The sequence below is a fragment of the Athene noctua genome, chromosome 2 (assembly GCF_965140245.1).
Source record: "Athene noctua chromosome 2, bAthNoc1.hap1.1, whole genome shotgun sequence".
NCBI classification, from domain to species: domain Eukaryota; kingdom Metazoa; phylum Chordata; class Aves; order Strigiformes; family Strigidae; genus Athene; species Athene noctua.
The window spans coordinates 39642434-39665784 of record NC_134038.1 but is presented as its reverse complement, the minus strand read 5'-3'; the positions used below and the strand labels follow the sequence as shown (position 1 = coordinate 39665784).

Below are 23351 nucleotides of genomic sequence, written 5' to 3'. Positions count from 1 at the left end.
AGTGATGCTGCTTATCACGCTTTTAATTCTGCTCAGGCAAAACTGTTAGCTTTGAAAAAGCAATTTTTTTTTGGCCCTACTCTATCTGGCTGCACAGAATTTTCAAAGCACCACAATGTTGTAAAAAATGCCCTTTTAATCAGATTACCCTTGGCGAACGTCCCAAACTCAGGCTGAAGTGCAGTGCTTGTGGTTTCTCAACAGCTTACACTAAGCCTGCACCATGGAAATAATCTACTTTTAAAACCCAGGAAACAAATCGACTGCACTAAGGACATAAGTCGCTGTCATTAGGGAGTGATTAAGCTAAACATTTTTATACACTCTGGTAGCCCAGTTTCATATTGTGTACCTCTGTGCCGAGAGAAAGAATGGCACCCCAAATGACTGCTTGTTTGATTCAGCTACCCCAAAAAGATCTGTTCTTACACAAATTAAACTTAGTTTTTCCCCTAATAATCACAAAAGGAAAAAAGAGGGGGGGAGAGAGAGAGATTTGCTTTTAATGAATTAAGTAAAATCAGCTTTACAAGCAATCATTCAACTGAGAATCATGAGTTTGATTAAAGACTATACACGATATTTTTTGACACACATTAGCCTCTCCTAAAAATCCTGTCACCTTATATTAAATTACTGCTACTTGTTTTATGAAAACGTATTTCCTTTAATACATAATTAATATTAGAAATTCTGTGTGTTTTTGAAGAGGCAGCTATCATTTTTACAGTTTACCATTATAATACCATGTCTTCAGCTTTCTCTGATGTGGTATTTTTCATAGTGGGAAAATACAACATCAAAATGTTTAAAGAGAAATTACTCCACTTACCCCAATTTTTCTCTAACAAAACAAAACAAAAAAAGAAAAAAAAAAAAGAAAAAAAAAAAAAAAAGAAGAGTACAGATCTGACTCTGTCTAATCAAATTATCTGGTGTCTGAGACAACCTTGTTATTTCAGTACACAGAGATCCTAGAGAAGAAAGGATCTTGATGTCAGATCCTGGTGCATGAAGAGCAGAAGGTGTGTTTGTGGGAGGAAGGGAGGGTTGGCTTTGTTTTCTGCGTAAGTCTGAGCTCAGGTTTGACATAGATGGGATGTTCAACTGGTCTAAGGTACAAATCAGGTCCATTCTTGATCCTTACTTTGGACATTCTGCTGATAGTTCATTTCTAATTTATGAAACATGTCATTAATCTTCAATCTGTCAACCTCTTTTTGACAATAATTCAGTATGACAGTTGAAGGATTAATATTTATTAAACACCCTGTACTTTAGAAGTCAAAGAAATGCTCGATTCATTTCCACGGCAAAATTGTAGCAAGCGCTACTCCCAATCCCTTCGTGCTCCCTAAAAGCCAAATACGCCCAATGGACAACACAATAGGAACAGCAGATGACCAAGAGAAGCACAAGAGAAACAAAACAAAAAGAAAAAAGTAATTACAAGTAATCCTTCAAAAGACTTGGTTGTGGATTCATTTAAGGTATTCTTCTGCCCAAGCATATGTTTTCTCACTCTTCCTTCCCTTTCCAGCCCTCCCCCTCCCTTCCCCACTCATAAATAATTCATAACCTGATAAATATGCAATTTCAAAAAAGTGCAGACATGGCAGCACTGCATTAAAAAAAAAAAAAAAAAGGCTTGTGCTTTTCACACAGAAGACCTGAGCTGCACTTAACGGATGACAGATTTTCCAGTATTCAAAAGCTGTATTATATATATGATAGGAGTGAGACGGTATTTCTGGTCTGATTCCTTGCTAGACATGTTGTGAATTGTCTGTGGAAAGCTGTAACATAAAACAAATGGTGTTGTGTGTTTGGTTAGGTTTGGTTTCTTCTTTTCTTTCCTTTTTGACAAAAAAGATGAGGTGAAAAACAACAATGTTCCCACCGTTTAAAGTTTGGCTCACCTCACGTTTTGAGGTCGTTATAAAATTGGGGAGTACAGCTGGAGAAGGAGTGCAGCCACACACTCTCTCCCGTAGCCAGTGCAGAATTTGCAGGTAACGCACGTGCCATACGTAATTCTCCGGTGATCCCACCGGGAAGGTCTCCCTCCTCCCAGAGTCCCCCTAAGCGGTGGCCACTTACGGGCCATCGTGGGAATGCTCTTCAGGGGCCGATTTCACAGGCTCAGCGGCAAAGTGCTCTGCCTGCTGCTTGCGTGCAGGTAAAGCCCACCCGAAGTAAGACGCAGGATGAGAAGCGGAGCGGAGTACCTCCATTTTGTGGGCTAATTGCTTGATTACCAGGCTGAAACAAAATGGAGGAAAGACTTTTTTTTTTTTTTTTTTTGCAAAAGCAGCTTTGGGCTGACGTGACAGAAGAGACAAAGTATTGGGAGAAAAATGGTGCTTAAGGAGCATCAGTCATAAAATCACTAATATGAAATGGAATATGAGAAATATAGATAATGTGTACACATTCCTACTGCTAAAGATGCACAGGACTCACGTACAGTTGATCTTTGGGTTTAGCAACAGTTAGAACATTAAAATGATTTCGACCCATGAAGTGAAACCTTTTGGATGAACATTTAAATTGGAAACACCATGGGTAAGAAATAGACCTCAGCATTTAATTTGGACTGGCTAGTTGGAAGCCTGTATTTACTGTACAATAATTTCAAATTTAATTAAATAACGCTGTTGATGCCAGTCACATCAACACTGTAAAGATGATTAATTGCATGCTTAAATGAAATATAAACTGCCTTAAAGGTAACATCAGTGCAGAGCCCTGTAAGCAGACACCATATGATAGATTTAATGCACGAGCCTACCTGCATCCCTTAGAATCACACCATGGTTAAAAAAACAGGCCCTACATCTGAATGTAGCAACTGTACAAAAAACAGAGCCGTTTATGAGTTTCTATTTTTCAAGGCAAGTCTGTTGTTTTTTCCTTCTCTTGACATGATTTTTTTATTTTGCAGTAGAGCTTTCACATGATTTGCATTGTCATCTCATGGACTGGCTATCGATAGACAAACAGGCTGAGGCACTGTAATACGGGGCCACGCTGTCACAACAAGGCAGCTGGATGGTTATATATTCCACTTTGTTTCCATTGTATTTCAATCCACAGAAGCAGCAGGACAAAGGGCCTGACAGAGTTAACCATGGATTGTCACCTTGATTTGTCCAGTCTAGCAGATATGCAGAAATGAATGATATTCTGCTTATAAACAAAAAGCAGAAGCAAATAAGCTCGCAAACAGCATTTTCCAAAGTGTAATATTTGTAAAAAAAAAAATAAAATCAAGTATCTTCACAGATGCTACATCCTGCATGGGGGAAATAAAAGCAGGAAGAATCATCAGATCAGCACACAAAAAAACTCTTCTGTAACACCGTCTATTGAAAAGAGCAGACGTAAGCTCTGTGGCTGAGGGTTGGGTTCTCTCCGACTAATCTGCATCATGTTGCTTTATTTTTCAGGAATGCTATGGCAGTGCTTCAGAATGGAAGTATCTATCATAAATGTAAACACTTTGGGGCAGGGACCATTCCCTGTCTATGTTAAACTTGTTTGTGGGGCTACAACCTTAACACTCTATAGGGAGGTGCAGTTATACATATGGAATACAGTAAACAAAGCTATTTCCAGAAAGAGGTACCAAATTAAAATCTTATTTTCTAAAAGAGTAAAAATAGTGAACGCAACTCAATTTCTACTCTAGTATAGCTCTGAATTAAATATAAAGAATGTCTTATTTAAAAATTACTACATAGAAGAGCTGCAAAACAGGCAATTGCTATGAGGAAATTCAGTGGTGAAGCAATAGAGTTATAATTAAAATCCAGCACTGCTTTTTTAAATTTGAAAGGTCTCAAATTTTAGCAAAATCATGTACCTAAGAAACAAAAAAATCCAACTTAAAAAATTAAAGGAGAGTTGTCTTTTGCCCTCTTTCTAAGAACATAAAAATTCCATCTTATGCTACTGATCAGTAAGGCAAATTGAACTGAAAAAAAGGAAGATGACTCAACAGATCAAAGGTCAGTACTGAAACACCTTAATTTTTATAGAAGACAAAAACAACCAGCAAGAAACCTCGTTGTGGTTTCTGACAACTGCATGTTTATTAACTATATGAAAGACATAATCAAACTCTCATTTTGCTTATACAACGTACCTCACCACAATGGACAAAACACTTGCCTCCGAAGAAAAACCTTTCAGAAGCACGTCATTTATACGTCTTTTTTATTTATGAGATAAGGCTTGTAAGATGTGGTATTACACATCACAATAATGTATTCACTTCTGAGCATGCAGTATTTTAAACAGGCATGAAAGACTAAATGCATTTAATATTTTAAGGTTGTTATTAGTTTTTAATAATAGATTGGATGATTTTTGCATTAGTGTATACATTTCGTTGTTCTACTTGATGTGTACCCATTCTTTTAATGGTGCAAAACCCCACACTAAAATATAACATGCCATCATACCATCTAAAGCATCTACTTGAAGCTACATTATGTATCAGAAGAGGAAAAAATATATAAATCTTACCCACATACTGGAATGCTAATGTGCATCCATCAAAGAGCTAAACATTCATAGTAAAGATTTCAGCCCAAAGAAAGCCCCTTGCATTAACACATACATGTAAAAAATATGGAAAAAAAATTAAAACCTCTTTTTTTCTTTACCAAAATTGTTTAGGAAAACCTAAAGGCACCGAAAGAACCATTTATTGTCCAAGGAGAAAATTGCACAGATTTGTCTTTCCTCGGAATTCTATGCAGCCAACCGTAATAGCTCTTTGACAGTTCACCTGACTGCAGCAGAAATGGGAATGTGATGGTTACAGTGGATGACAGAAAGGGGCCATTTGAAGTGCTATTATGCAGTTTACATGAGAAGATTTCCACAGATTTTGGCTTTATTTAGTTATGTTATGTACATTTTTTGCCTTTTTTTTTTTTTTTTTTTTTTTTTTTTTTTTTTTAACCTGGAAGTGTGTGCCTACAATAATAAAGGCCACATTCTTTTCTGGAGCTGCCATATAGAAATGCACACCTTAAAATTTAAAATTTCATTAGTACTTCCAAACTGGCTTGGGTAAGTCATTGTGCTTCACTACTGAAAATGAAAATGTGTACATTCATTCTGTTCTCTCTTGCCCATGACCACGTTTAAAAAGACTGTTATATATGTTTTATTTCATCCAGTTTACCCAGCAGTTTCAGACAGACTAATATAAACCAGATACTGTATGTTTATACTTAAGCAAAAGCAATAGTGGAAGAACAATATTTTATACACATTTGTGGCAAAATTTGAATCCTTTTAAATGTTAAACAATTAAAATTATACCCTGTAAACCTTACACTCTGAAAAAACAAAAATAATCTTTGAGTACCTTGCTGGAAGGACCCAATTCTGCAAGCTCTCGTTAGGATAAATGGCCTGACTGAAGTTAATAGGTCTTCTCAGAAGAGTAAAGCTTACTCACATGAGTCAGCACTTACAGCACAGAGCCATGACATTCAAGCTTTTTATGGAAGGAATTGAGGTGTCTTTGCTTTATGGGACTGCTATGTTGTACAGATCTTGCCGTTCGTGAAAAGATGAGCCTAAACCAATGAACAAATACATATGTTTCTTTTTATATGCTGATAGCATACAGAAAAACATGATGATAACATGCTGGTCATTTTACACCAAAATATTTAAAAGAAAAAAACACATTTACTGTGTAAGAAGAAAAAAGGGATAAAAGTGATAATGACTGAACTACACTGTTCTAACTTACTCTGAATTTGTGGGTGATTTATAGATTTAACAAACCAGAGAAAATAAGCAACTGTACCCTTGATATATTGTTAAGCAGGCCTTCTATGATTCTATTTTCTGCATAGGGTCAAGACTGTTGACATGGGATTAATCAGCTGCCCCTCCTAAGCCATGAAACAGGACAAACTGTTGTCTGTTTCATACAGTACAATTGCTTGAAAATAGAATTAAACATAGAAAGTACAGAAATATGTGAAAACCAGCAGAAGTTACAGGTATTAATTGCAACACTGGTACAAAGATAGATCCTGTCTGCTTTTGCATTTTGAAGAATTCTAGCAGCAACAACAAGAAAACAATGATTAATTTTCCTCCCACTTTCTGAAAAAGCAATGATTCTTTGCAGCATATTGCTCTCTCAGATCATGGTATTTTACTGAAAATTTTGTGTCTGTTCCTACAAACAGATCTCTTCATATGTGTATGTTGTTTTATTTACAAGAAAAAAAATCCAGTTATCTTCTGCATATCTTCTAGAGAACATACACCTACACGTTAATGTAGCCTGCTACCTACCTTGTTGTTAGTTTATTTGTCAGCCTGTAGCATGATAGGATTTGAGAATATTGGGTGCAAAGTGTCTTCAGGAAGAGGGAAAGAAATCATTCACCATTAGAGATAAGTATGACAAGCTCCTTTTTACACTAGGATACACTTGTATTAAACAGAATGACGGGGTACCTGAGTGAGATTGCATCTATTACCAATGATGACATGAAAATGGACACTTATTAATCACTGTTTTGAAAATAATTAGCTATAGCTCTATAAATGTTATATCTAAGTGAGGATTTTTTTCCCTAAGTATTCCTTAACATTCAAAATACTGCTTTTTCATTACAGAGCTGGAACTGAAACTATTTCATAAAGCAAGTGTTGAGCGTGCAGCAAATATGTATGTTAGTAATGATTAGGATGTTAATATAAAATAGACATTGTACAGTTAGTTTAAAAATAAACAGGTCATAGGTATTCAAAACAGGTCATAGTTATTCAAAACCAAACACTTGATCTCTGTGATATTACTTTTTTTTTTTTTGGAAGCTAAAATGCCATGTATAAAATTATTCAAATTTTAATTACAAAATGGTATTTCTGTTGGTCACAATCATTTTTGGTATATAGAATATTTCACTAAGAGTCACGTAAAACAAAGATTACTGAATGAAAAGATTTGGGGGATTTTTGCCAATGAATGTACTTTTATCGATAAACAGCTTTTATGTGCTTTGTGGTCTATTTATTTTCAGCATACTTCACTGTAGATGTCAACCATCTCTCAGATTTGCAATCAAACCATGATAGTAATATGAAAAACTTTCATAAACTCCTCAGACACTGTAATGTCCTATATTCAAGTACCTCATATGCACAAAAGGTATCAAAAGTGTATTTTGCATCTAATATTCATTATATGTATAATTTTTATTATATATGTTTGCATAGCATACTGCCATACCAACGTTATAGAAATATATTATTTAAGGGACTCACTTTGGAAAAATTCATTATCTTTACTAGGTGCAGACATGATGCTTTCTTTTATGCACATTTTTTATTTAATTTAAAAGTTGTTTCAAAGAAGTAGTGATGGAATAAGAAATTAGTATTTAAAAGGAAATGACCATATTGCATTATTAAAAAAACTAAGTGTGTTCAGAAAACACACACACATGGATGCATAAGAATGGCTACAGTGGTTTAAAGCTTTTTTCAAAAGTAATGTATGGATTCAAACTCCAGTAATTTTACTTCTTGCTAAGCACGTTAAATCATGTGATGGCTAAATTTTATTTTATGAAGTTATTTTCAACTCTAATCAGCTACAACCATAATCTGCTAATCTAATTAAAAGAATACAGAATGTGTTGCCATACAATCACGCAACAGCATTAACATATTGCTCTTTTTTCAAAGCTGCATCCCAAAATAAGTAAATTCTTGACAGAAAATTTCCATTTTTTAAAGTCCAAAAACAAATGCAGGAATATTGTCTGGATTTGGGAAAATATTTACATATATATGTCTAGGAAATATATGCATTTCTGATTTAAATAAGATTTTGGAGGAAACAGCCATTTAACTATTAATAGAAAAAATGAATATATCAACAATTATTTGCTCAGTGTTGCTATAAATAATATTTACCACTAGCTTCAGTAAATGTTTTGACAATGATTTATAAGTATGTCTAATAAAAATATTATATTTTTTCCGTTCTAGCAGACAGCTAAATATTTTATAAATATAGTTCAAAATAATGTATTGGTCAATTTTGAAAAGCTTTTTTCCTGATTTTTTTCACTTAATAAAAATGCCTCCTCTCCTAAGAATACTTTAAATTAAAGTAGGTGGTTTATTTTTGTTACTGCTGAAGTAGGTTATTCTTTTTTCTTCCCCTAATACTAATTTGATAACTTTAACAGCTCTTGAATGTCTGTAGTATGTGTTATTAAGGATTAAGCCTCAGATTTATTTGTATAGGTAAAGAACCTAGTATTGCACAGGTCAAGTGGTTTCAGCATGAAAAATAAAGCAATATATTTAAAGAGGTGTTAGTATCTCCTTTCTGAGACCCTTTTTTATTTCGAAGTGCAAATACGGTTTTAAATCACATTACCCAATGCATACCAATGATCTGAATTACAAAATAGACTGGAGTACCTGCATCTTCTGTTTAACCTGTAGACATGACTCATATAATTGACTTGGAATATGGTTACTATACTTATGTATAAACTTTCACTAACTTGTTTTAAAGATAACTGCTTCATGAAGTAATGAAGCATGTGTCCGAGGTACCAGCAGGGTCAGCTTTCTGTAAGGCAGCCAGTCCAATAATGTCTCTCCTAAATTTCTCACCTGATTTACACAGAACAGTCTTTATCAAAAGCATATGCCACATCTGGACTTCTGTATCAAATTGCCTTTTTTTATTTAAGAGCGAGAAAGTGCTTCTCTGCTTAAGTATAATGAAAAGTATAATTAGGAAGTAATTCCTATTTTAGAAAGTTTATGATCAGCAAAGCTTGTTTAAGCACCCATTTTCCTTTATGCATGGTTTATGCCCACCTCTGTTCAGAAAAACATCTTTCTAATTTATAAATAAACTTATGTATAAAGATATCAACCCCAGCACCTAGTGGATGTAGCCAGGAGGTTACCCCATTCTGAAAATCCATACTGCCAGGGATGTGCACCTTTACTGATGCTCCCTAGACCAAAGGAAAACACCCATGAGCAATACAATCACCCTTTTTCTGTGGTATAGACAGGCACCTGATATATGTGTTGGCAGATGAAAACTGGAGGGTGACCTGTGACAGTGACCTCTTTTTTAAACGTATGTTCTATACCTCAAAGATCAAAAATAAAAGCATATGTCTACTTCATCCATGATAATTTTTTTGAATGCATTCAAATTATGACTTTTGATACATGATATGTAGCACTTCTCACATCAAAAGGATACGGAAACCCAGAAGTTTTTATGCCAGTTATGGCACAGAAGAGCGCTACTCATATTTGGAAACCGGTACTTTCTCACTGAAATACTGGTCCAGTTTGGAGCGGAAAAGAGTTGTGATTCCTTGACTATCTGGCAAAATAAATGCACTGCACGATTTGAAGTACCCTGCAAATATAAAAGAGTTGTGTAGCAAGATTTTAGCCTGACTCTGGTACTAAAGAACCATCTCTGCCGACTTCTAGCTCTCGCTCCACTTCTATTGCCTCCTGGAGTGTGGCAAAAGTAAATTCCTTCAAGTAATGGCCTGGAGACTGCTCAACACTGCTAACTTCCCCCATTTGTGATTATCACAGAAGCACTATCATACCATTTTGAAAATATTTTATATCCTATTGGCCTGTGATGGTCTGACATCATACATCACACTACAGCATGTAGGACACAAAACTGCCTGAAGATGTCTTGTGGAGCCCTATTAGAGACACTGCTTGACAATGACTCTCATGCTACCTTTTGAGTTCATTGGGAATGTCTGGTGGGTGCTCTCTTTTGCCTTGTGGGGGTCAGGTTGGGGGTCCCCTGGACAGAAGGAGGGCTGCCAGGCACCCTGCAGTGCTGGGCGCACAGCTCAGGTAGCTGCTTTCAGCCTGCTACCACATCTTGCCATCACACTGCAGATCCTCTTGTGCCCAGACTGGGGAGAGACAGATCTAGGGCTGTCTGCCTGGTAATGTGAATTTCTTAATGCAGCAACAAAAAGGAAAAGCATTTCCTTTGTGAAACAGTAGGGGAAAAAAAAAGGAAGGGGATCAGGACTCATAAGATAAAGACATGGTATGAAACCTGCTTTGCATCCAAAATTCTCCCATATTAGACCCAAACAAGGTGATGGTACAAGTATAAGGCCACCAAAGCAATTAAAGAGCAAGGAAGAAAATGCAGTCAAAGTTGTTTCCATTAACAAATCTTGTATGAACTTTATAGACTTTTCAGAGAGAAAAAAAAATAGGAGGACAAGTAGTGTCCTGAATCTGACTTTGTTGAGGCATAAACACTTGTAATCATTCTGTAGATGGGTTTTTTAGTGCATGTGTTTGTGTGTGTGCAAGAAAGAGAAAGGCAGAGTAGGGTCAGGTTCTTGTTTATGACTTGTAAGAGACAGAAACAAGTGTATTTACTTGCAAGTCTGTAAAGGACATCAGCGGAAACAGGATTAGGCCTGTAATATTATTCCTTGGCCGAGATCTACTCTACAGAAGGTCACTTAGGTGAAAAGTATGTGAAATTGTTATGACAGCTTTTTATGTGTTAATTTGATAAAAGATATGGCGCAAATAAAATGGTACACCGTGTAAAAGGCTCACACGCTGATTGAAAGTCCTTTTAGTAGTAACCTGAGACTCTCAACCACTGAAGAAAAAATAGTTTAAAATTAGTCATAGAAAGGAGCATGTTTTTTGTTCTGAGAATTTTGTGAGGGTTAGAAAGAAGTCCTAGTATATGCCAGCTCCCTGTTCAAAGCTACTCTTCTATTTAAAGCTTGAAATGCCACACCTCTCCAGAGTCTGGTAGGATTTACCCATGTTCTGCAACAAAATAATGGGTCAATTCTGATGTCTAAAAAGTCATTTTCTGCGCATAAGCTTTAATATTGACTTCTGTTACTGAGATAGAGAACAAAAGGATGTGTTGGGGGACAGTGGAGGCTGTGGAGCATTTTTAAAAATGCCTTGCAATGTTCCACCACCCCCTCTACACCCCATTTTTTGGATGCTGAACTTGGTACAATTTTCTAAGGGACCTTATTTTCAGGGCTGATTGCTCTACCCCTTGCTGGGAGTCAGATCCAGCTGCATCCCCAAACACAAAATGAAAACATCTTCAGCTGCTGAATATTTCTGCAAACATCCCAAAGCTGAAAGTTTGTTCTTGTTTTTAGCAAATAGTTCTGCAGTGTCAGGTGTTCTGAACTACTGTATATAAACACTTGATTCTGTGTTTTAAGATATCAAAAGCACTAATGCATACAATAAATACAAGCTTTCCCATATATTCAATTGTACTGCCTTAATTTTTCTTTCAAATCAGAACATATGAGTCCTTTTCAATGAAAGCTTCACACAATACTCTTTAAAGTATAGTATATCAATGCTTTAAAAAGAATGTTAAAAATTTTTTGCCTATTTTGTTTAAATGAATATGCCCTAAGTTATGCTTCTCAGTTGTCCCAATTTATTTTAATATGAAAAAATCTAATCTCTGCTTGGAAAGCAGATTATGCATGTATTAAATTCTTTAAAATTAGAATATACTTAATGCCACATTAGTTCCAGGCATGCAAAGCAGGAGAAAGAATTATACACCTAAACAATAATGGTTTTCTAAGCTTAAATTTCTACTTTGCTCCAATTCTCATTTGGTAAAATAAAACAATATACAATCTACCATTTAATGAAATGCAATAATGAATTTGTTTTTTTCTGAACAAAACACAAAAGATTTAAAATAGCCAATTTTTAATTAATAAAAAGCAAGGCCAATGCATTGTTTTAGCTGTCTATAAACTTGGTACTTTTGGCTCTTTTTCCCATCCCTATTCTCCCTTGCCTCCAATTGGTAAATTAAATTTCATTTTGCACTTCTGGACATGAACTCTGGTCTTGGCAAAATGTTGCTGACTCCCCTCTCAGGAAGAGGTCAGAGCTCATTTGGACTAGGGCCTAAAACATAGAGGACTGTAGACCCTTTGGTCCTCAAGGTCACGACTACAAGTTCTTTTTATGGCAGCTTGCCAACAGAGTAATTGTGCTTTGAGGTTGTTGTTCCTAGTTTTCTGCCATGCCATCGGAGGACTACTGCCTCCACAGCTGCAAGTGTGGCATCTTCCACAAGCATTGTTTTTACTGTTAAATCCTCCACAAATCTTGCTTCCTTAGGAGTGGAATATAGAAGGTATTTTTCCCTCAGTTGTTATTGTTGCTATCCAAAGAAGACAACAGTTTGTGATTAGGGTAGATAACTAACTGCTGTGGGGATTGGTACACAAACTCTTAAATTGTAAATCCAAAACAAAAGAAGGCAAATGGAACAGAACTACCATTCTATCATCAGAAAGGGCATCCATTACCGTAACAGCTCTTGGAGGCCATGGAAGGCACAACGGATGAGACTCAACTGAGCAGGTAAATAAGGAAGAAAGAGGAAGCAGACTACCATCCAGAAAAAAAAGACAAAACTCAGGCATACAACACAGGCACTCCACCTGTGCTGTCCATCTGATATGTGCAACTGTGGTTGGATGAAGTGCTGCATGTTGAGCAAAAGTCAACAGATGAAGCAATTTCAGCTCACGTAAATGTTTAGAGGAATTTACTGCTGAGTGCACTGAGGTTTACACTTTGCCTGGAGAAGCAGTGAAATGGGATGGCAACTGCTATTTTACCATGAAGAGTTCTTGATGAATGAGAAAAGATTTGGCTTCAGACAGAGAGGGCAGCGTTGCCCTTCAGGCAAAGCTCCTTCTGACCCCATTTGGAGGCAGGATTTGATCCACTCACCAAGGTCTGTTTTAAGGGATCACACTAGGAAAGTTCTTCCAGTGCCCTTGTTGGATTGGTGATGTTGTGGCCTTTTCTTCTAATTGTTGTGGTAGAAGCATTTTAGAGGACAAACTAGAGGATAGGTTATAGCAAACAGATGACTCATCCTGAAGGAAAACCAGAAAGCTTTCTTGAGTGTTTGTTGTGTTATTCCTTATTTTAAATTCTGTTTATGTTGCTAAAATTTGCATATATTCTTTTTAATGAATACTACACAGCCGAGAGACTGAAAGATGCGGAACGTGAAGCTTGTTAATACTAGTTCATTAAATTAAACCAGACCTGATTTGCAACAAAATCCTACATTCTTGAATTTCATAGACAGGCTGTGAAATAATTTCCACCAGACCCCGCAAACTATTGGATTGTGTCTATCTATTTAGCTGGAGCGCTTAGGCAGCCTTCATTGTCAGGGCATTCAAGTACCCAGTGGTCTGCTAATGTATTTAGCTGCACAATGTCTTATTCATCATATCTCTCTGTCAGCTGCCTGAGCCCTCAGTGCCTTTGGCAGGTTTCAGCATGGTGATTTTTCAGGTTGGCTTTTTCTGTTTCTAACACAGGTGCTCTGTATCTACACCCAAGCTACATTTCCCTGCAGCACCAGGTGCCACGCAAGTCCACAAGTGCCTGCTTCTCTGCAAACACCTGTTTTCTCAGCTCTGAGATGAACTTCATCATGGGAAAAACGTAGAAGATAAGTATTTTTTATTTGCATACTGTCCTCTTTGCCAAAGCCTTCACCTATACAGCCCGATAAGACTTGGTCCCCTCAGTCATGTTCTTCAACAGTCATTGAGAGAGGAAACCAGAACTAAGCTGCCAGGGCTGCTCAGAGGGACCATGTGTAATGCAGACATCTCTGGCCACATCAGAACATCATCCACATTCCACCTTAACAATAGGCTAAACCTGAACTTTGGCATAAATAAGAGGCAATGCAATTGAGACATTTATTTTAATAACTTGCTTCTTTTATAACCTTTCCCTTGATCAAAGATACCTGTCTCCCTGTTAAGTTAGTTGGCAGCCCAGGATCTTTCAGATTTTGCCAGACCAGGACAGAAATAGAACCACAACATCCACTTGTGAGTGCCTAACCAAGATTTGCTTTTGTGTTTTAAATTTTAGTTTTGATTATTGTACCTCACTACATTTATGAATTAAGCTATTTAGTATGAAAAAGCTCTATCTCGAACTTTATGTACCTGTCAAGTGAATGAACTAACAATGCTCTTTCCCACATATGGTTAGGACTGAGGTTTTTGCCCTGCTACTCAGAGCCCTCTTCTCATGACCGTCATCTGTAATGATGGGCACCTTCTGCAACAACAGGTAATCGGTGCAAGAGGGTCATGCTTACCAGCAAGAAAAGTGTCACAGAAACTGAGCTGTGAGGACAGGGACCACTCCTTGCACGACAAGTATGGCCAAAAATCTCATCTTGTTCAGAAATAGTCTTTGAGTGTAGCTCTTCCCAAAACATTCACCACACACAAGACCCCCCACCACTATTCCCCCTCAACAGGTAGGAAATAAATGTGTACCATCATCCTTGTGGGTCCCTTCTATCTCAGGACACTCTATGAATGTATTCTTTCTAAATCAAAATTCCCTAAGATGTGGAAATTGAAACCCATCCTGAAACAGTCTCTATTTTTTTCAACTGTAACACTTCCAATCGATACATTATAATGAGAAACAAACAAACAAACAATCCTCCAGTGGTAATTATAATAAATTTTTCTTTCATTACAACTTATGAAAACTGCTTTTAGAAATTAAGCAGTCATCTGAAATAAACACACAAATCCCTGGCTTCCTATTTCACTTCATAAAATTAAACATCTCTGCACTCTGCCCTATTCATCCTGAAGAAATTGAAGGTGAGACTCACCTTTCTTTTATTTATGTTTTCAATAAACCAATTCAGAAATATAAACATTAGAAATACTCTGCTGTGCAAGCTGAGGATATTCAGTTTCATATCTGTAGTGTCACCAGAGGCCAGCTCTGTCTTTGGACTGTCACAGCCCACGTGCCCATCCCTAAAGCATAAAATGAATTAATGTTGCAGTGTGAAACTGAGCAACAAATTCAGTCATTCTTTATGAAAAATAGGTTTAAACAAGCTAAATACTATATCTCTTCCTAATTACTAGGGCAAACAAAGAACACTGCCAGTTCCCATTAGTGCAAACTATTTTACAACTTGTATTCCATGTATCAAAAAAATGTACTGTTACAAGAAATAGCTGTTTCTTCTCATTTCTACAGTGAAATCATAATAATCTCAGCAAGATGGTACAGTATAGCAAGATGAGGATCTACAGATTAGTCTTCATTTCACATATTTTTGTAATTTATGTACTTCTTTGTGTTTTCATATTTCATACGAAAATATATTTCATATATTCCAGAAAAAACACCTGTATGTAGTCATAAACGCTCTCCTAACACAAATTCTAGAATGACACTGGGTAATCCAGCCTTTTGCTGAGTCAACAACCATGTTAATATCCCAGAACAACACTGCTTTTTAATTCTAGTTATTTTTTAAATCTTAGTACCTCACAAATATATATAATATCAATGAATTAAAAACATCAAGGGAAAAAAAAAGATAGCAAAAAGTATGCCAGCTGTGGACAATAACAGAGGAAGCTTTGAGAAACAACAAAGCAACAATGGACTTTTACAAAAGCAAAATGTAAATGTCTGAGTGCTGTAGTGCAGCCACTGTTTTAAGGAGAAGATAAAATCTTGGTAGACTATCTTTGCTTAGGTCTGGGTCAGGAAGCACATAAACACTAACCCAAAGCATGTCAGCAGATCTGTTGAATTCAGTGGGGCTAGTCAAATGCACATGGTCACTTATCTCGGATGTATTTGCAGACCAAAGATATTTGTAGTGATTCTAGGTAACAAAAATGTCTGGGTGATTCAGGGCCTCAGAGCCTTTTGAAACAGCCCGAGGCATTGAAATCCTCATCAAAGAAAAATGTTTAGGTTCTCAAAACATTCAGTGATCCCCTGAAGTCTTCAGCCCCAAAGTTGGAGTTTCTGCTCCCATTTAGAGCAGAGGGAAGTTAAACACCTTGGGGGAACCAGTGCAGCGAGAACTCACTTGGGGTGGCAAGAACTAGAAGACATCATATGGAGGGAAGCTTGGACACCTACCTCTACTCAGCTGGGTAATTCCTCTTCTCTGCGCAGGGTCTGTAGCAGTGCATGCTCTTCTGAAGGTAGGTATTTTATCCCAATTTCTCCACTGCTGAAAAGCTAGAGAGAAAAAGGCTTACAATGAAACATCAGGACCAACAGAAGAAAAGGTGGTGTTGGGATCCCTCTTTTACTTCTCTGAGAGCAAGTTCTTGCACATAGACCTGTGATATACCTGAAGTACTTTCCCAGTGATGGTCTTTTGGGGTGGGAAACATGGACACAGCTACAAAATTTCTGGCTTTCTGCACCTTTGATGCAGACTCCACTTGACCTTCACACCTCTCAAACACAATCCAGGACAGTAAGAGTAAATCTGAGAAAACTGACTCAGATCTTAGGGCCAAACATTCTAAGTAGTTAATCATCTGTGGCAACACAGTTTGCTTGGCACAGATTTATTATTAAAAAAAAAAGGTGGGTTTTGAGAAGCAGTTTTGTAGGTGTGCATATGGGCATGATGAGGTTAGACACCTGAAAATATACTCTTTTGGGAGATCAATACTAAATCCCTTTTGCTAATTATACAAAGAATAATCTGGATTTCTTTTGTTCTGGTTCTTCCTTTGACTTGAGAAAAAAAATCTATCACCTGACGCATTACATTTACATACCTTTTGCATGAGACAAATACAAAATGAATAAAATAACCCATCTCTGAACTCAGTCTTGTCATGTTGTGTGACACACACCTTTGCTACCTTCCCTCTCATAAGAAAGTGAATGGATTTCCATTTTGATTTCTGATATTTTAATTCTGTTAATGCAGTTGTTAACTTTCTGAAACTGGACCTTTCAGCACATTAAGGAGAGAGTCAGGTAAAGTATAGAGGTGGTAGGTCATTCTATGTATCTTAAACAAGAGAGGTTAACATTTAAATCCTTGTAAATCAAACATATACACAAACATGGGTACTGATGAACAACACCCATGTAAGGACGGGAGTCTATTCTTGATGGAAGAAGTAGTGCAAAATATATTTGTCCCTTTTATTGTAAAGCATTGGCCTAGTAATTTGGTGGAAAATACAGTACAAGACAATCCACAGAGGCCTTATGTTCTTAGAAGAAACATTTCTGTACACATGCACACACACACACACACACTTTTAACTAGCCTGCTAAGGGACTAAACTCTAGATAATCCCAGAGGACCACTGCTTAGATGAATTGGAATAGCATGTAATGTTTAGAAAATTTGTGAACTCATTTTCTTCTACTGCTCTTCTACCATTCCTTGCTGAAGCATACCCATATAAAGACAACAATAATAACATTCAAACACACATATATTCATTTAACCTCCGGGACAAATCCCACCTTTACCTCTTGACAACCTCATGATTTAATTGGAATTTCCTATCATTTCACTAAGCACTAATTCTGGTCTCATATATTTATAGTGTTAGACTGTTAAACACTTGCATAGCACTGGACTTCTAACAGTGTACATTTCTGTCCACTATAGGAGAAAGCGATTTATTGTGTTCAACATGTACATTCACTTCCAGTGAGTGCTCCTCCATACCTTTCGCCAGGTCACAACCATCCTGCTTGCTGTGGCTATTGCTGTAGTATCAGAGCACCCTCCTTGAGTTAAAATGATGACAGTTCTGCCTGTCTCATCATCTTTCCTCTTCTGCTAGGTGCTCCAACTGAGTCTCCATTAGATATGCAACATGCATCAGCTCTTTTAATACACTGCATTTAATTTCAGCATTTACTACTTTTTAAATGCATGTAGATGGAAAAATAAACAGCTGTCATGTGAGAATGATGAGTGCTACTTGATGAAAGGGATGAGGAAATGAGTAGTGAGTGATGATGAACAATAGGAGACCTTTGGCCAACTTTCCAGTAATAATAGCTTGCTTATTCCTTGCACCACTACATTCTAAACAGTGCTTCAAAAATATAAGTCCCCTCATTTTACCTGTGAGGAAATGGAAGTGCAGAGAGAGCAATGCTCTCCCTATTGTCCAAGGTGGAGAAGTGACTATGAGAAGTCATCAATGAGAGCTAAAATACCAACCAATTCTACAGTAGACAGAGCAATACTCCTGTCATGACTGCCCCCCTAAATTTCACTTTTGTTAATGTCTTTTCCTTTATATAACCACCTTTTGCCTCTTTAATTAAGACAAATGAAACAAAAGTAAGCCAAAGTTTTATGAAGTTTTATGCAAATACTGATAAGGTCAATCAATTATCAGGGTAAGATAGCAGGAGCAAAAATGAACCTGTCTGTCCAAGCGTCTGGTAACAGAGACATTTTGCTAAATATTCCTAAATCCAGCTTTTCTAGAAACTGTTGTGTTAGCCCTGGCTCATAATAGTAGATTGATCCTCTTAGATATTCAAAGAGTAGGTTTAGATACATCTTCCTAGGGTATATGTGCCCCTCTGCACAACTCCCAGGTATGATCCATTGACTGGTCCTGGTCCATATTCAGGACGATACTCAGAAACATGACATGGCTTCTTTCTGGTCCTTGTGTCTGTGGTTTTTCCCCATGGAAACCAGAATGTGGAGGAAGACACCAAGATGACCTCCTCATTCCTGGATGTTGCTGTAAAATGTATTTGCACAGAGGATTTAGACTCACAAACTGGAAAGTTCTCTGAGGTCTTGAAGTTCAAATACACGCCTAGTGAACATGAGGAGCCTTAATAGAGCACAATGGTGTTTATACTCACAGTTCACCCAACCCTTTCGCAGCCTGGACTAGCAAGAAGTGCTGGGCTCCAGACACATATTGTCACTTGAATTTTCTCCCAACAAGTTGTCCCTTGTTGGGGACAACTGTCCCCTCTGTCCCTGAAGGTGTTTCATCCTGGGCTGGTGGAGGCAGAAGGGCTCGAGGCATAAAGTACGACAAAAAATGTACCATGGAGGTTGGGCACTGCAGACTGCGATTAATTTGGCACATTTTGAAGGCACTTGACATTCTAAATATAAATCTATATCTCCAAAGGTGTGGTCCCTGTTGGAAGGTCCACAGCAGTTTTAAGTACTCTTGGGAAAATACTTCTAAAACTAAACTAAAACTGAAAATCAGAAAATATTTCTAAAATAAAGCAAGATTGGGACAAATCTTGCTTTATGGGCAACCTTTGTGAGATTACACTGTTTTTATTAATCTTTGTCTTTGATGATAATGTACCTGACCGAAGGTTGGAGAAGGAAAAAAATAACAGTAAATACCTCCAATTTTTATCCCACTACTTGGATTAATTTCTTGCAGCCCTAGTATTTAATTTCAGCAGACTCAGTTCGGTTCTAATAAAAGCATGGCTTTTTGTATTAGAGTCCTTTTTTCCTTGGAATAGTTGAATATTAAATTCTTTTTTTATAACAATAGTGTGGAAGATTTTACTAGTTTGCACAACTGAGAGCTATCTCTCCATATAAAAAACAGTTGCCTGTTTGTATATATATATATATATGTGTGCATGTATATACATAAATTGGGAAGCTGCAGCTCTGGATAACAGCTTAATGTGGACTTGGGTTAGTAGATCTAAATCTTTTACATAAAAAAATATCGTGTGGGCATTGTCATATTAAATATTTAATACATTCTGGAAACAGCTAGTTCTATAATGAATAGTATATAAAGAGAAATACATTAAATTACAGATTAAAGATAAAGTCATTACTTCCTATCATTAGACACGGTTACTTTGTATCTCAAATGCAGTATGTCACAGTTGTATTTTCAAAACTGGTTTTATTCTTGTCATATTACTACTAAGAAAAAGGAGGTAAAAGTGCATGAAAACAATCCAGAGGTTTTATCCACACCTGTATTCTTAAGGTTGGTAGTAGCTTTCAAACACATTTCTCACTAATGCAATCCCCCCCAAAATAACAGAAATGAAAGGAAGCAGTTTATTTTCAGCCTTGAAGACCTGTATGTCTTTAAAGAAAATTAAAATTTTTAAACTAAACAAAATACATACCTAGTTATTTAAAACATGCAATCTGTCTGTGGCCAGAAAAAGAATTCATTTTCCCAAGGCACAGCAGAATAAAAATAATTTCTTTAATTAATTCATAATCAGTATAACATTCCTGTCTAAAGCAAGTTGGCAGATTTTTGTTTATAGTTTCAACAAAGAGTGGATGTTTCCATCAAAGGCTCCTCAGCACGTAGAACCAGGCAGTACAGCAGATGCTACTGTGTCTTCAGATTGAATTTAAATTTTGAAATATATGATGAACTTTGGTTACACATTCTATTGTGTCAGAAATCACCCCTAAGCTGTTCCTCTGAGCCTCCCTTCCTAGCCCTCCTAGTGAGGCAGCGTTGCTCACTGTGGGCTTGTCCCAGTTAGCACTTGCTGCTTGATATGTGTATGAGTAGCCACCACCCAGAGTGGCTCATTCCAGTATTAGGAAGTGGTACTACAGGTAATTTAACAGAGAGAACAACACAACAACCTATACTACAAACAGAGCAGGAACAGTAAAAAATGTACAATGCTCTTTATATTAGATATTAGGAAGAATGACATAAATACTGTTAAAAGTTCATTCATCTGGGACTTTATAAACCAAACCACTGTTATTTTCCCTGTACTGTCCATCCAAAGGACACTGGAAAGAGAGTGTAGTAATAACATATGGTCAGATATTTTTCCACAGTAAAATCTGAATACTGTGCTATATTGCTTCAAGCCTTACCTAGGATAGTGGCAAATACTACAATTTGGCCTAACATGGAGAGAAGAGACGGTAGGGATGTTCAGTGTGAATAAGCGGGGCCAAAGTTGATTATGTGTCTTGTTTGATCTGCAGATCTCACTGAGATTTCTTCTTTCATTTCTTGCAAGTCAAAACTGATTATGCACCGTGCTGTGATATGATGAAGGCTTGGACCACAGCAAGACTGGCAGTCAGGTAGCCAATATTGCCGTAAGCAGATGGATGGTAAGAGCATTCTGTCTTTCCAGGGTGGAGCTGGGTACAACACAGGGATCTTTCCCAAAGTCATCACTTTCCTTCATTTATTCTCCCCAGCTCCCAAACACACAACAGGCAATATCTGTGGTTGTGTTTCCCTGCAGTTCCATCTCCTGTAGTTGCTGACTCAAGGAGTAGGTGACATTGCTTCCTTTCCCTTTGCCCAGAATTCCCTCCAAAGCTGCATTTTCTTTAAAACTATCTCTCACCTTCCTGCCTAGTTTTTATTTCTGTTATTCCAACCTCCTCTCTTGGTTCACCAAGGATCCCCCTTGATCTGCGTTCAGTAACAGTTTCGGAGTGTAGTCATAGGCATTAGATGATGGCTCCAGAAAGTGGTTATCTGCCCAGAGGTAGGAAATTTGTGCCAACAAGAAATGACTTTCCACTTAAGTTGCTAGGGAATTAAGTATCCAATTAGATGGGGCCCATCTCTCAATTTTCCTCTGTTTCTCTTCCTTTTGTTCCAAAATACACTCCCCAGGAGTGTATTATATTGGTTGAGGAGAAACAGAAAGCACATCTTACCCTTCTTCTCTTCAAACAGAATAATAATAATAATAATAATAATCAATTCTGCTGTTCTTCCCTAAAAGTACTTACTTGACCAGAGGTATGGCACTGGCTGGTCTGACTTTTTTCTGAAGTGTTAGTATGGGCGCACTGTGCTGTGTAAGCACTCTACTAAATAGATAAACCCAGATACAGAAAAATGTTCAGTATCTTGCCCAAGGCCATATGGCAATTCAATAACAATGCTGGGAATTAAAAACGAGGTTGAAGTTTTTCGAACAGGAATACTTTCTCAGAGGAAAAGGCAGCTTTTATAAACACTCCTGGGAAAAGTGGAAAATTGTGAGCTCTTGAACTGCTTTATTTTTGCAAAGTAGTTCCTGAACAATGCTAGACTTTTAAAAGTCTGGCTTGTTCCAGAACTGGAAATTATTTAGCTAAAAGTGGAGACATACTGATAATCAGTTCAGAGGTCCTGTTGATGGAATTAAGCAACATCTCCAATGATTCTCAGACAGAATACTGAAGATAGCACAACCTGAAAATCTTGATGTTTTCTTCAAAATACATTGATGTTATTGGTGGATTGTTTTGTTAATTTTCCCCAAGAACATGGCCCAAAACCACAGACGTCACCTTGTGGTTTTTCTCAAAAAGAGGACATGGGAGGGCATTTCCTCTGGATGCATATGTGGCTCCAGAAGAGGCAGGTGGAGTTTTCCCTGTCTCAGTCACACCCGTTTCAGTTTCCACACTACACACAAAGCTCAGACATTCACTACTTCCCACATCTAATCTTTAAAAAGAAAATCATAATGTTTGACATTCACCATGGCTGCTTCACCAACTACAAGTCTGGGAAATTGGCTCTACTGATACTGAGTGTATTTACCCAGGTAGGATCTCCTGCAGCCAGAGCAGCAGGCAGCAGCTCTCATCCTACTGGGGCAGCATGTGTGCTTGCTAAGAGAGGGAATGTATTACAGTCTCTCCTTTTCTTTTGGGGTGCCTCTGGAGGCCCACCACCTTATAAAGCTGACATATTCACCGAGCCATAAGAGGGTGTTCCAGACAGATGTTTGACAGGCACAAACATGTAGAGCTGTCAGCTGTTAGGGAAAACCTCCGCCTCAGATCCTCTCCAGGATGAGGGAGAAGCTGGTGCCTTCTGATGTGATTTCCCTCCAATATGAGAAGAGGTCTGGCTCCCTGGTAAAGCTAATGAGAACACTTTGTGGCTGGACTGACGGTAATTTAAAGCTTGTCTTTCTACTCTAGTGACATGTAAATAAAGTCAGAGCCTTCATCTTTCTCCAGTTTTGTATATTTACAAAAGCTCTGAGTAAAGGAGCTTATCAGTTTTAAAGAAACACTTTAAAAAAAAAAAATAGGTAACAAACCTTTTAAAGTTACAGCACATTTAGTTCCATTTTAAATTAAAACTTTTAGACAGCATTTCTTATCAACTATAGTTTTGGTAACAGGCTTAATCCATTTAAAGCATGAAACAGAGATACATTCCTTACATTTGGAGATGAATTACTGAACAAGCTTTATAGCAAATATAATTCAGTTCAACATTATGGCTTAATGAAGAAGTAGTAAAAGAAATAAATTACACATTCTCTGGTTAATTTACAAAGTAAATATATACATTTTGCAAAGGTAGTCTCATCAATGACACACAAATGCCTTCTGATAAGCTTCACTGTGTGAATTATACTTAGACAATTATAATGGCCATTTTTTTCCTTTAAGTGTAGAC

At 37.2% G+C, this 23351-nt stretch overlaps 1 long non-coding RNA gene across 1 annotated transcript in view; it reads right to left on the bottom strand.

The window, feature by feature from the left end:
* The window catches only part of LOC141956856 (uncharacterized), a 76570-nt gene extending 60418 nt beyond the window's left edge, over positions 1–16152 (bottom strand). The window contains exon 1 of the long non-coding RNA XR_012633026.1: positions 16066–16152. This is a non-coding gene — a long non-coding RNA (uncharacterized LOC141956856). The remainder of the gene's footprint in view (positions 1–16065) is intronic.
* Positions 16153–23351: the final 7199 nt, after the last annotated feature.